Below are 14540 nucleotides of genomic sequence, written 5' to 3' on the forward strand. Positions count from 1 at the left end.
CTTCTTCTGAGGCATCCCATTACTCACAGGATTTCTCTCAGAAGTGTACATAAACTGGTTATTAGCAACCATGTCAATGAGTTCTTGAGCTTCTGTAGGCGTTTTCTTTAGGTGAATGGATCCACCTGCAGAAGTATCCAATGACATCTTAGCTAATTCAGACAGACCATCATAGAATATATCCAGGATGGTCCATTCTGAAAGCATGTCAGAAGGACACTTTTTGGTCAGTTGCTTGTATCTCTCCCATGCTTCATAGAGGGATTCAGCTTCCTTCTGTCTGAAGGTTTGAACATCCACTCTAAGCTTACTCAGCTTTTGAGGAGGAAAGAACTTGGCTAAGAAAGCCTTGACCAGCTTATCCCAAGAGTTCAGGCTATCTTAAGGTTGAGAGTCCAACCATATTCTAGCTCTGTCTCTCACAGCAAAAGGGAAAAGCATGAGCCTGTAGACTTCAGGATTTACTCCATTAGTCTTAACAGTATCACAGATCTGCAAGAATTCAGTTAAGAACTGAAAAGGATCTTCAGATGGAAGTCCATGAAACTTGCAATTTTGTTGCATTAGAGAAACTAATTGAGGTTTAAGCTCAAAATTGTTTGCTCCAATGGTAGGGATGGAGATGCTTCTTCCATGTAAATTGGAATTAGGTGCAGTGAAGTCACCAAGCATTCTCCTTGCATTATTATTATTTTCGGCTGCCATCTCCTCTTCCTGTTCGAAAATTTCTGTAAGGTGATCTCTGGATTGTTGTATTTTAGCTTCTCTTAGTTTTCTCTTCAGAGTCCTTTCAGGTTCTGGATCTGCTTCAACAAGAATATTCTTGTCCTTGCTCTTGCTCATATGAAAAAGAGGGAACAGAAAAATAATAATAGGGATCCTTTTTACCACAGTATAGAGGTCCCTGTGTGAGTAGAAGAAAAGAAGAAGAAAAGAATGTAATGTAAAGAAGGGAAGAAAAACTCGAACACAGAGAGGGAGGTAGTGTTCGAATTTTTGGATGGGAGAGATTTGTTAGTAGATGAATAAATAAATAGAAGGAGATGAGAGAGAAAAAGAATTTTCAAAAATTATTTTTGAAAAATGGTTAGTGATTTTCGAAAATTAAAATTAAAATTTGAAACAATTAGTTAATTAAAAAGAATTTTTGAAAAAGAGGGAAGATATTTTCGAAAATTAGAGAGAGAGAGTTAGTTAGGTAGTTTTGAAAAAATAAGAAACAAACAAAAAGTTAGTTAGTTAGTTGAAACAACTTTGAAAATCAATTTTGAAAAAAGATAAGAAGATAGGAAGTTAGAAAAGATATTTTAAAATCAAATTTTTGAAAAAGATAAGATAAAAAGATATTTTTGAAAAGATATGATTTAAATTAGTTTTTGAAAAAAAAGATTTGATTTTTTTTGAATCACAATTAATGACTTGGTTCACAAGAAATCACAAGATATGATTCTAGAACTTAAAGTTTGAATCTTTCTTAGCAAGCAAGTAACAAACTTGAAATTTTTGAATCAAAATATTAATTGATGATGTTATTTTCGAAAATTAGGAGATAAAGATAAGAAAAAGATTTTTGAAAAATATTTTAAAAATTTTCAAAAATAAATAAGAAAAGTGAAAAGGATATGATTTTTGAAAAAGATTTTGAAAAAGATAAAATTTGAAAATTTGATTTGACTCATAGAAAACAACTAGATTTTAAAAATTTTTAAAAAAAAAATCAACTCAAATTTTCGAATTTTATGAGAGGAAAAAGGGAAAGATATTTTTTTTATTTTTTAAATTTTTATGATGAGAGAGAAAAACATGAAAATGATGCAATGCATGAAAATTTTTAGATCAAAAACAATGAATGCATGCAAGAATGCTATGAATGTCAAGATGAACACCAAGAACACTTTGAAGATCATGATGAACATCAGGAACATATTTTTAAAAAATTTTTAATGCAAAGAAAACATGCAAGACACCAAACTTAGAAATCTTTGATGCTTAGACTCTATGGATGCAAAAATGCACATAAGAAACAAGAAAAGACACAAAACAAGAAGACATCAAGATCAAACAAGAAGATTTATCAAGAACAACTTGAAGATCATGAGGAACACCATGAATGCATGATTTTTTTCGAAAAATGTAAAATGAATATGCAATTGACACCAAACTTAAAATCTGACTCAAGACTCAAACAAGAAGCATGAAATATTTTTTATTTTTATGATTTTCTAATTTTTTTGGATTTTTCAAAAATTATTTGTGAAAAAGAAAAATAAGGATTCCAAAATTTTTAATATGAATTCCAGGAATCTTGCACTCTTATTCTAAAGCTCCAATCTGAGGGTTAGACATGGCTTAATAGCCAGTCAAGCTTTAGCATGTAAATCTTTTGGATCTGGAACAGCAGCAGGTGGATTAGCAACAACTAGCTTGCTCTTGATAATGTTGGGTTGGAAGCCCCAGTCTAAATGAATTTAGATATGGCTTTACAGCCAGTCAGGCTTCAACATGCTTCATGAAACACTAGAATTCATTCTTAAAAATTCTGAAGAATATAATAAAATTTTTGAAAAGAAATTTTTTTTCTTTTTTATCGAAAACAAAGGAGAAGTTTTTGAAAAATTTTTTTGAAAATAATTTTTTTTTTGAAAAATTTTTGAAAATAAAACAAAAAGAAAATTACCTAATCTGAGCAACAAGATGAACCGTCAGTTGTCCAAACTCGAACAATCCCCGGCAACGGCGCCAAAAACTTGGTGCACAAAATTGTGATCTCAGGCAACGGCGCCAAAAAATCTGTACGCACGTCTTAATAAATCATTTTTCATTCACAACTTCGATACAACTAACCAGCAAGTGCACTGGGTCGTCCAAGTAATAAACCTTACGTGAGTAAGGGTCGATCCCACGGAGATTGTTGGTATGAAGCAAGCTATGGTCACCTTGTAAATCTCAGTCAGGCGGATATCAAATAGTTATGGAGTTTTCGAAAATAAATAATAGACATAAAATAAAGATAGAAATACTTATGTAATTCATTGGTGAGAATTTCAGATAAGCGTATAGAGATGCTTTCGTTCCTCTGAACTTCTGCTTTCCTGCTGTCTTCATCCAATCAATCCTACTCCTTTCTATGGCTGGCTTTATGTAAGGACATCACCATTGTCAATGGCTACTTTTCATCCTCTCTGTGAAAATGGTCCGATGCGCTGTCACTGCATGGCTAATCATCTGGAGGCATCACCATGGTCAATGGCTGCATCCTATCCTCTTGTGAAAATGGTCCAAACGCTCTGTCACGGCACGGCTAATCATCTGAGGTTCTCGATCATACTGGAATAGGATTCACCCTCCTTTTGCGTCTGTCACTACGCCCAGCACTCGCGAGTTTGAAGTTCGTCACAGTCATTCAATCCCTGAATCCTACTCGGAATAACACAGACAAGGTTTAGACTTTCCGGATTCTCATGAATGCCGCCATCAATCTAGCTTATACCACGAAGATTCTGATTAAGAGATCCAAGAGATACTCATTCAATCTAAGGTAGAACGGAAGTGGTTGTCAGGCACGCGTTCGTGGGGGAATGATGATGATTGTCACGTTCATCACATTCATGTTGAAGTGCGAATGAATATCTTAGACGCGGAATAAGTTGAATTGAATAGAAAAACGGTAGTACTTTGCATTAATTCATGAGGAACAGCAGAGCTCCACACCTTAATCTATGGAGTGTAGAAACTCTACCGTTAAAAATACATAAGTGAAAGGTTCAGGCATGGCCGAATGGCCAGCCCCCAAAACGTGATCACAGGATCAAAAATACAATCCAGGATGTCAAATACAATAGTAAAAAATCCTATTTATACTAAACTAGTTACTAGGGTTTACAGAAGTAAGTAATTGATGCATAAATCCACTTCCGGGGCCCACTTGGTGTGTGCTTGGGCTGAGCTTGAAGTTTACTTGTGGAGAGGTCATTCTTGGAGTTGAACGCCAGTTTGTAACGTATTTCTGGCGTTCAACTCTGGCTTGTGACGTGTTTCTGGCGTTTAACTCCAGACTACAGCGTAGAACTGGCGTTCAACGCCCTTTTGCGTCATCTAAACTCAACCAAAGTATGGACTATTATATATTTTTGGAAAGCCCTGGATGTCTACTTTCCAACGCAATTAGAAACGCGCCATTTTGAGTTCTGTAGCTCCAGAAAATCCATTTTGAGTGCAGGGAGGTCAGAATCCAACAGCATCCGCAGTCCTTCTTCAACCTCTAAATCTGATTTTTGCTCAAGTCCCTCAATTTCAGCCAGAAAATACCTGAAATCACAGAAAAATACAAAAACTCATAGTAAAGTCCAGAAATGTGAATTTAACATAAAAACTAATGAAAATATCCCTAAAAGTAACTAGATCCTACTAAAAACATACTAAAAATAAAGCCAAAAAGCGTATAAATTATCCGCTCATCATCTTCAAAGCTTGGAGTGGGCCCTTTTGATTTGTGAAGAAATGGATCCAAGATGGCTTGGTTCAATTTTTAGTTGGAGGCCTGCTCCAGTGGAGTGCTCTGCTCGGTTTTGTGAGCGTTGTGCTCACTTTCCTTGGTGAAGCATGCTCACTAGCGCTCACTAAGTGAGCACTGCGCTCAAATAATGAGCGCTATGTTTAGTGTTGATGCGTGCTTCCCCCTTCGAGCCTTGGTGAACCCCTTTTTGCATGATGCGCTTCCTTTATTTACTTGGTTGAGAGCTCGAAAATGCTCACTTCTTTTGAGCATAGTGCTCACTTCTTTGAGCGCCATTTGAGTACTCCTTGCCTTCCTTGGTTTGATGCGCGACAATGCTCACTAGAGTGAGCATAGCGCTCACTTAATTGAGTACCAGCCTTGTTTTGGCCTTGCTTCCTTTGCTGAAGAGCATGCAAATGCTCACTAGAGTGAGCATAGAGCTCACCTAATTGAGCGCCCGCCTTGGATGCTGGTCTTTTTTTCCAAGCTTAGTATTGCCTTAATGAATTGCCACGCTTTGGTCATGCAACGCTTTCCTGGTTCTTTCTTTTCTTCATCATTTCTTCACCTACAAGCAACCACACAAACACGTCAAAGTATCACTAAATTCACAAGGTTTCTAATTCATTCATAAAATCAATTAATTCTAGCTTAAACCCTATGATTTTATGTCAAATAAATGATGGTTGATTGATCTAACATAATCATGAAAATCCACTCCAAATCACTTACTTATTGTCCAAAAAAGTGCATAAGACCTAATGAAACAAGTGAAAAATGCTTGAAAAGCTAGCATAAGATGACTTGTCATCACAACACCAAACTTAAATCTTGCTTGTCCCCAAGCAAGCACTAAACATGAGAAGAAATAAAGTGAGACAGAGAAGTATATAGGTCCTTATTTAGCAGATAATAGAACTTGATTCATGGGGTTTTATGCAGACAAATGCAGCTCAATTATTCTTTGCTGTCTGATATGAAATGTTCCTTTGAATATTTACTAGAGTTGCTACTATAGTACCTTGCTCTTTGATTGATCCCTTTTATCTTTTTCTTTCTTTCTTTTGCTTAGAAAGCTTATTTCTTAATGAAAGCTTGGTGGCAAGTGTTGCAGCAGCCTTTTGGCTCAATTTTCGCTCAACACTTCTTTACCACAGATACTTGGCTCACAAATTCTTCCTAGGAACATTGATGTCCAGCATCTCTTTGGATCGCTAAATGCTTTGTAACTAGGTTGCTCTTGATAGTGGACTTTCGGTTGATAATCCCGGATTAGTTAATCCAAGTTACCAAGTTTTAAAATACTCCTCAGAACCTAATTGTCCAAGCATATCCTAGTACAAGAAGCATCACAGGCATATGTCCTAAGGTCCAAGCTATTGGTGTCTAGCCTTATTGTTTGTTTCTTTGCCAATTCTTGGCTTTTCTTTTCTTTTTCTTTCTTACTTTGCTTTATTCTCAAGGGATGTTCATTAATAAAAGGTTTTATAGCAGCAGCTTAGTTCACACTACAAAGAACATCCTATTATGCAGCTTTTATTATTGAGCTAATCATTAAATCAAGCAAGCACCACCACTGAATTTCATTCTAATTCCTACAACATTGGACATTTACTCTCTATGTCAAACATTTTTCTCTTATTGATGCACAAAGGGAGACAAAACAGAATTTAACAGATGAGCAATAACAAGCATAATGCAAGCTAGAATACCTAGCAGACATCTATATTTATACCTAATTGAACACTTCAGCAAGGCATGTAGGAATTTCCAAGTTAAAATACTTCTCAGCAAAAGGATTAAGTATCAATACAACCTGTTGGAATGTCTCTCAGCTTTTCTTCTGTCCTCATCATTTCTCTCTGTTGTATCTCTTTTGGATGATGATACAGATCCTTCCAAAGGTTGAATGTTTTCCTGCATAATCCATAGAAGTTGCTTGTTACCCAAGCCCTTAGGCAATTGATTAGTATGCAGAAATTGTGTGTAGGCTTTTGAACTTAGTTTGGTATGTGAACACCAAACTTATTTTCTTGCCAATGTTTCTTATGCAACAAGCCAACCATATATGAAACCTTGTACCTTTGTTAAAGGTAGTAGAACTAAAAACCAGAAAATAGACAATGGTTAAGTAAGTTTCCTGATTGTTTGGAGCTAGTAACCATTTATGCAGAGGGTTGAAATGTGTTTTAGTTGAGATTGTTAGTGGAACACTAAACTTAGCATCTTTCATTCACCCTTAAATTATTTTGGTGTATAACACCAAACTTACCTCCTTACAATACGGATGAATTTACTTAACCTTTTTATTGAAATAGTTCGGAAAAAAGAACTACCTCTGGTTGGGTTTCCTTCCGACAAGCGCACTTTTAATGTCACTAGCTTGACATCCTTCATTTTTGCTCAACTTAGCTCCTGAACCTCCTTCTCTTCATCCCAAGGGCCTCCCAAGTAACGCTTTGCCCTGTGACCGTTTGCTGTGAAATTATTCTTTGTTGCTTCATCAAGCAATTCAAGGCTTCCATAAGGGAGAACCTTTGTCACCAAGTAGGGGCCAGTCCATTTGGATTTGAGTTTGCCTGGGAAAATCTTGAGCCTGGAATTATATAGGAGTACTTGCTGTTCTGGTTTGAACTCTCTTTTCAAGATCTTCTTGTCATGCCACTTTTTAGCTCTTTCCTTATATATCTTTGCATTCTCATAAGCTTCCAATATGAATTCTTCTAGCTCATTGAGTTGCAACAACCTTTTTTTTCCTACTGTTTGAGGATCAAAATTTAGGAGCTTAGTGGCCCAGTAAGCTTTGTGTTCTAGCTCTACAGGAAGGTGGCATAATTTTCCATAGATTAGCTGAAATGGGGATCTTCCTATAGGAGTTTTGAATGCTGTTCTATATGCCCATAAAGCATCATCTAGCTTTCTGGCCCAATCTTTTCTGGTGGCTCCTACTGTCTTCTCCAAAATCTTCTTCAACTCCCTATTTGCAAGCTCTGCTTGGCCATTGGTCTGTGGGTGGTATGGAGTAGCTACTTTATGCATCACCCCATATTTTTGAAGTAGTTTCTCCATATGTTTATTGCTAAAATGACTGCCACCATCACTGACAAGACCCTTAGACACTCCATATCTAGTAAAAATGTGCTTCTTAAGGAATTGAAGGACATTCTGTACATCACATGTAGTTGTAGCTATAGCTTCCACCCATTTTGAGAGATACTCCACTGCTACCAGGATGTATTTGAAAGAGTAGGAAGGAGGAAAAGGGCCCATAAAATCAATGCCCCAAAGATCAAATAGCTCCACTTCAACAATAAAATTTTGAGGCATCTCATTCCTTCATGATAGTCCTCCAGTTCTTTGGCACTCATTACACTGATGAACGAACTCTCTGGCATCCTTGAATATAGTTGGCCAATAGAATCTACTTTGTAGCACTTTGGCAGCTGTTCTCTCTGGTCCAAAGTGTCCACAATAGGATGAACCATGGCAATGCCACAATATGTCTCTCATATCAGTTTCAGGGACACACCTCCTAATCATTCCATCCGGACATCTTTTGAACAAAAATGGTTCCTCCCACAAAAACTTCTTGGCTTCATTAAGTAGCTTTTTCACTTGTTGCTTGGAGAGTTCTTGAGGGATTTTTCTTCCCACCTTGTAGTTTGCTATGTCAGAAAACCAAGGTGCTTGTTGGACATGGAAAAGATGTTCATCAGGAAATTTTTCATTCACTTGTTGTGGTACATCTTGATTGGCCTTTTGTGGCACTCTTGACAAATGGTCTACCACCTGATTCTCGCTCCCCTTCCTGTGTCCCACTTCAATGTCAAATTCTTGTAGCAGCAGCACCCACCTGATGAGTCTAGGCTTTGCATCTTGTTTAGACATGAGATACTTGAGAGCAGCATGATCAGTATACACTATAACTTTTGAACCAATCAAGTATTGTCTAAACTTATCAAATGCATATACAATGGCCAGTAGCTCTTTCTTTGTGGTTGTATAATTCTTTTGTGCCTCATTTAACACCTTACTGGCATAGTATATGACATGATGCAGCTTGTCTTTCTTTTGCCCCAATACAGCACCAATTGCAACATCACTTGCATCACACATTAGTTCAAAGGGGAGTCCCCATTCTGGAGGTGTGATGATTGGTGCTGTAGTGAGTTTTTTTTTTAAGTTTCAAAGGCATGTTTACAATTGTTATAAAAAATGAAAGGATTTTCAACTACTAGAAAATTGCTTAATGGTTTGGCTATTTTTGAAAAATCTTTGATGAATCTTCTATAAAACCCAGCATGCCCAAGAAAACTTCTCACTGCTTTTACATTGACAGGTACAGGGAGTTTTTCAATGATTTCTATTTTAGCTCTATCAACTTCTATACCCTTGTTTGAAACTTTATGCCCAAGAACAATACCCTCTGGTACCATGAAATGGCATTTTTTCCAATTTAAGACTAAGTTTGTTTCTTGGCATCGTTTCAATACAAGAGTTAGATATTGCAAACAATTTTCAAAAGAGTTGCCAAAAACAGAGAAATCATCCATGAAGACCTCTAGGAATTTTTTAACCATATATGAGAAGATGGAAAGCATACACCTTTGAAAGGTAGCTGGGGCATTGCATATCCTAAATGGCATCCTTCTGTAGGCGAAAACTCCAAATGGACATGTAAAGGAGGTATTTTCTTTGTCCTTGGGGTCTACCACTATCTGATTATACCCGGAATACCCATCCAGGAAGCAATAATAAGCATGGTGATAAACCACTATTTTATGATTTATCTTGTGCTCAATTGAGTGGATTTATCAATCTTTCATACACTTATCCATACAAAATTCATGGTTTTACAATTTCCTTCCTGATTTTGTTCTATAATTGGAAACTTGCTTCCCAAGCCTTTAAATTTCCAAATATTAATTCTCCCTTTATATCATTCGATGCCTTGATATGTGTGTTAAGTGATTTCAGGATTTATAGGGCAAGAATGGATTAGAGGATGGAAATGAAGCATGCAAAAGTGGAAGGAAGACAATAAACTGAAGGAACTGCTAAAGCTGTCTAGCCTGACCTTTTGTTACTAAATCGACCATAACTTGAGCTACAAAGGTCTAAATGACACGGTTCCAGTTGCGTTGGAAAGCTAACGTCCAGGGCTTCGTAACGATATTTAGTTTGCTATAGCTGCCTCGAAGCCAGGTGACACGAACGCATGGATCACGCGGACGCGTGACCTGGCAAAAACCCAATCTACGCTAACGCGTGGATGATGCTTTCGCGTGACTTTGCAGTGACCTGTACGTACCAGAAGTTACTGGGGACGATTTCTGAGCTATTTTTGACCCAGTTTTCGGCCCAGAAAACACAGATTAGAGGCTATAAAGTGGGAGAATCCATTCATTCATAGAAATAACATTCACAATACACAATTTTAGGTTTTAGATGTAGTTTTAGAGAGAGAGAGGCTCTCTCCTCTCTCTTAGGATTTAGGATTTAGGATTTCTATTATGATTAGGCTACTTCTCTTCATTCCAGGTTCAATGTTCCTTTAATTTATTTTCTACTTTTATTTATTCTATTACTTTAATTGTTATTTATCTTTTCAAATTGGCTTATGAATCTTTCCATGTTAGATTTGAATATTCTATTTAATATAAATTGAGGTATTTCAGATTTGTGATTGTTTTATTCTATTTATAATGCTTTCAATTTAATTTCAGATTTTTCTCCTTTTGGTTTTGGTTAAGTAATTGGTAACACTTGAGTTATCAGACTCAGCAGTTAATTGAAAATTGGAATTCTCGCTGATTGATTTGGATCACTCTAAAGCTAGTCTTTCCACAGGAGTTGACTAGGACTTGAGGATCAAATTGATTGGTCCACTTGACTTTTCTTTATTTAGTAAGGGTTAACTAAGTGGGAGCGATAAACAATTCTCATCACACCTGATAAGGATAACTATGATGGGATTTCCAGTTCTTATACCTTGTCAAGAGTTTTCTTTATAATTATTAATTTATTTCTCTTGCCACTTAAATTACTTGTTCTCTAATTCAAAAAACCCAAAACAAACCTTTTTTACATAACCAATAATAAATCATACTTCCCTGCAATTCCTTGAGAAGACGACCCGAGGTTTAAATACTTCGGTTGTAAATTTTATTGGGTTTTGTTACTTGTGACAACCAAATTTTTGTACGAAAGGAATTCTTGTCGGTCTAGAAGCTATACTTACAACGCGTGATTATTTTTATAAAAATTCTATACTGACAGAAATCCAGTTCGTCACATGGCCAGCCAATTTCTCCAGCATTTGATCAATGAAAGGGAGAGGAAAATGATCTTTCCTTGTAGCCTCATTCAGTCTCCTATAGTCTATGCACATCTTCCAACCAATCACTGTCCTTGTAGGGATCAACTCATTCTTCTCACTGGAGATCACCGTCATCCCCCCCTTCTTTGGCACAATCTGGACTGGGCTCACCCAAGAGCTATCATAGATTGGGTATATAATTCCAGCATTCCATAGCTTCATTACTTCCTTTTGAACTACCTCCCTCATGGTTGGGTTGAGTCTTCTTTGAGGTTATACTACAGGTCTTGAATCCTCTTCTAGCAAGATTTTATGCATGCAGATGGCAGGGCTTATGCCTTTGATATCATCAATTGTCCACCCTAAAGCTGTCTTGTGAGCTTTCAATATTTCAACCAGCTTTGCCTCTTCTTCCATGCTTAAGGAGGAATTGATGATTACTGGCAGAGTCTCTCCTCCTCCAAGAAATGCATACTTGAGATGAATAGGTAGAGGCTTTAATTCTTGTTTTGGAACCTCTTCTGTCTTGTCTTGTTCCACCTCTTTCTCAATGGAAATTGCAGCTACTTGTTTTTCTATTGTCTCTTGATCTCCTTCCCCTTCTTCTTCCTGTTGCTCATGATAATTGGCTTCCAACATTTCTTCCACCAAACCTTCTATCATATCTACTCTCATGTAATTCTCTTGCTCAGGGGGATGTTGCATTGATTTGAAAAAATTGATGACCATTTGCTCATTGTGCACCCTGAAGATCATTTCTCCCTTTTCTACATCAATAATAGCTCTTGCTGTGGCTAGGAATGGTCTTCCCAAGATAATTGAGTTGTTTCTTTCCTCTTCTGTGTCCAAGATCACAAAGTCTGCAGGGAAGATAAACTTTCCAATGTTCACTAATAGATTTTCCACAATTCCATTGGGTGTCTTGATTGATCTATCGGCCATTACAAGTGACATCCTGGTAGGTTTGATTTCTTCTATGGCAAGCTTTCTCATCATTGAGAGGGGCATCAAGTTGATACTAGCACCTAGATTGCAGAGAGTTTTCTTTAATGTCATCTTGTCTATGGTGCATGAAACTACAAAACTCCCTGGATCTTTAAGCTTTGGTGGAATACCCCTTTAAATTACTGCATTACATTCTTCAGTGAGCATGACGGTTTCTTTCTCATGCCAACTTCTCTTTTTGTTGATGAGCTCCTTCAGGAACTTTGCATATAGAGGCATCTGCTCTAATGCTTCAGCAAGTGGGATATTAATCACCAGCTTCTTGAAGACCTTAAGGAACTTAGGGAATTGTTGATCTTTGAGTTCTTTTTGTAGTCTTTGAGGATATGGCAGAGGAGGTGTGTAAGCCTTCACTTCCTTCCTCTGTTCTTGTGATGGTTCTTCCATTACTTGCTTCCCTTTCCTTGAAGCTTGTGGCTGCTCCTCTTTCTCTTTAAGCTTCTACTGTTCTGGCTTGTTGAGTATAGCTTCATCCTTGTTGCAGGCCATATCATTCTCAGCTGGCCTCTTGCTGGTTTCTTTGTTATTCACCAAGGTCCTTCCACTCCTTAATTGGATTACTTTGCATTCTTCTTTGGGATTTGGAATGGTATCACTTAGGAGTGAGCTGGTTGGTCTTTCACTTACTACTTGCTTAGACAGTTGTCCAATTTGCCTTTCTAAATTTCTCATTAAAGCTTCATGGTTCTTGCTGGTTAACTCCTGATGTTTCATCATCTTTTCTATTAGTATCTCCAAATTGGAGTTCCTTTGAGCTTCTTGCGGTATTTGTGGTTGATTATAGGATGTAGATGGTGGGTGGAAAGTGTTATGGTTGTTTGATGAGTTATTGGATGAATAGAAGTTAGAATTAGGGTAGTTGTTTGTGGTTTTTTGTATGGGTTTTGGTTAGTTTACTGATGGTTTTGGTGATTTATGTTTCTGGGGTTGTTTTGGTTTGAATTTCTTTGCCATGGCTGCTAGTTTTGATTCTGGTTGTCTCCCCATCTCAGGTTTGGGTGGTTCCTCCAGGAGGGGTTGTAGGTATCTCTATGAAAGTCATTTTGGCCAGATCCTTGGTTGTGCACATACTGAACTTGTTCCTGCTGCTGTTCTTCATAGCTCTCTTCATTCTGCCCCCACTCAGCTGGTGGTTGATTTGTGGTATTCACTGCTGCAACTTGCAAGCTATCAATCTTCTTTGCCATGACTTCTATTTGTTGCTAGGTTTGCTGATGCATCACCTTGTTTTGAGCCAAAATGGTGTCCACACCTTCCAACTCTAATACACCTTTCCTTTGAGCTGATTGGCATTGTCTTTGATGAGCATAGAAGTATTGATTGTTCGCCACTGTGTCTATGAGGTTTTGGGCTTCTTCATCTGTCTTCATAAGTTGTAGTGATCCTCCTGTTGAATAATCCAAAGCTTCTTGAGCTCTCAGTGTCAGTCCTTCATAAAAGTTCTGAAGCTTGTCCCATTCATTAAATATTTCGGGGGGACACTTCCTAATCAAGGCTTTATATCTCTCCCTGTTGTTGATTCTTTCTCTGGGAAATGCTTCCAACCACTGAGCAGCTTTGTCTCTCAATGAAAAATCGAAACAGCAACAGCTTGTAGATATCTGGATGCACACCATTAGTTTTGACGGTGTCACAAATCCTCAGAAAAGTGGATAAGTGTTGGTTTGGATCTTCCAGAGGGCTTCCTCCATAGGAACAATTGTTCTGTATGAGAGTGATGAGTTGAGACTTCAATTCAAAGTTGTTTGCATTAACATTTGGAGTAAGGATGCTACTCCCACAATGCCTTGGATTAGCAAACGTGTAAGAAGCCAAGACTCTCCTCTAGGGCTGACCGTTGCTGTTGGCAACTCCCACTAGTGGATTTGTTGGATTCTCCTCCATCTCTTGATTCTGTTCCTCTGATCCTTCCTCTCCAACAACACATTTTCCTCTTGCTTCTCTTCTTAATCTTTGGAGAGTCCTCTCGTCTTGATCATAGAAAGTAGGGATCTCTCTCCTTGCCTCTGTCATACAACAGCAAGAAAAACACAAAGAAAAACCAGAAAACAAAAGCAATTCACTCTACTGCCAGAGTAAGGTTATGGTTAGCTTAAACAAAAGTTCAAACAGTTAGTGTGCTTATTGGAAACAAAGAAAAAGAAAAGAAAAAGTGTTTAATCTAGATTATCACCTTACTTAATCATTGTCAATCTATATCAATCCCCGGCAACGGCGCCAAAAACTTGATGGGTGAAAATCAGATTTCCACAACAAAACTCACCAGCAAGTATACCGGGTCGCATCAAGTAGTAATTACTCACAAGAGTGAGGTCGATCCCATAGGGATTGATGGATTGAGTAATTTTAGTTAGGTGATAAATTTAGTTAAGCAAATAGTTGGTGATTTGAGTGAAATTTAAATTACAGAAGCTAAATTGTAGGAAATTAAAAGGGAAAGGGGAAATTGACAGAAAAGTAAAGTGCAAAAGAGATAAAAGAGCTGAAACTTAAAGTGCAAGTAATGTAAATGACTGAAACTTAGATTGCAAAAAATGTAAATGGCTGAAGCTTAAAGTGTAAGAAAACTAAATTACTGAATCTAAATTGTTGAGAGACTTAAATTGCTTGAAAATTAAAGGGATTTGGGGGCTGGGATTTAGAATTAAACAAGAAGATGCAAGCTAAAGTAAATTAGAAAGCTGTGAAATACAGAAGTGCAGTTCAGTCACCCAACAG

General features: G+C 37.4%; 1 non-coding gene across 1 annotated transcript; it reads left to right on the top strand.

The window, feature by feature from the left end:
- Positions 1-201: 201 nt before the first annotated feature.
- On the top strand, positions 202-309 carry LOC112738667 (small nucleolar RNA R71). The gene has a single exon (XR_003169613.1). It is a non-coding gene; the product is annotated as a small nucleolar RNA R71 (small nucleolar RNA).
- Positions 310-14540: the final 14231 nt, after the last annotated feature.

The sequence above is a fragment of the Arachis hypogaea genome, chromosome 13 (assembly GCF_003086295.3).
Source record: "Arachis hypogaea cultivar Tifrunner chromosome 13, arahy.Tifrunner.gnm2.J5K5, whole genome shotgun sequence".
Lineage (NCBI taxonomy): Eukaryota > Viridiplantae > Streptophyta > Magnoliopsida > Fabales > Fabaceae > Arachis > Arachis hypogaea.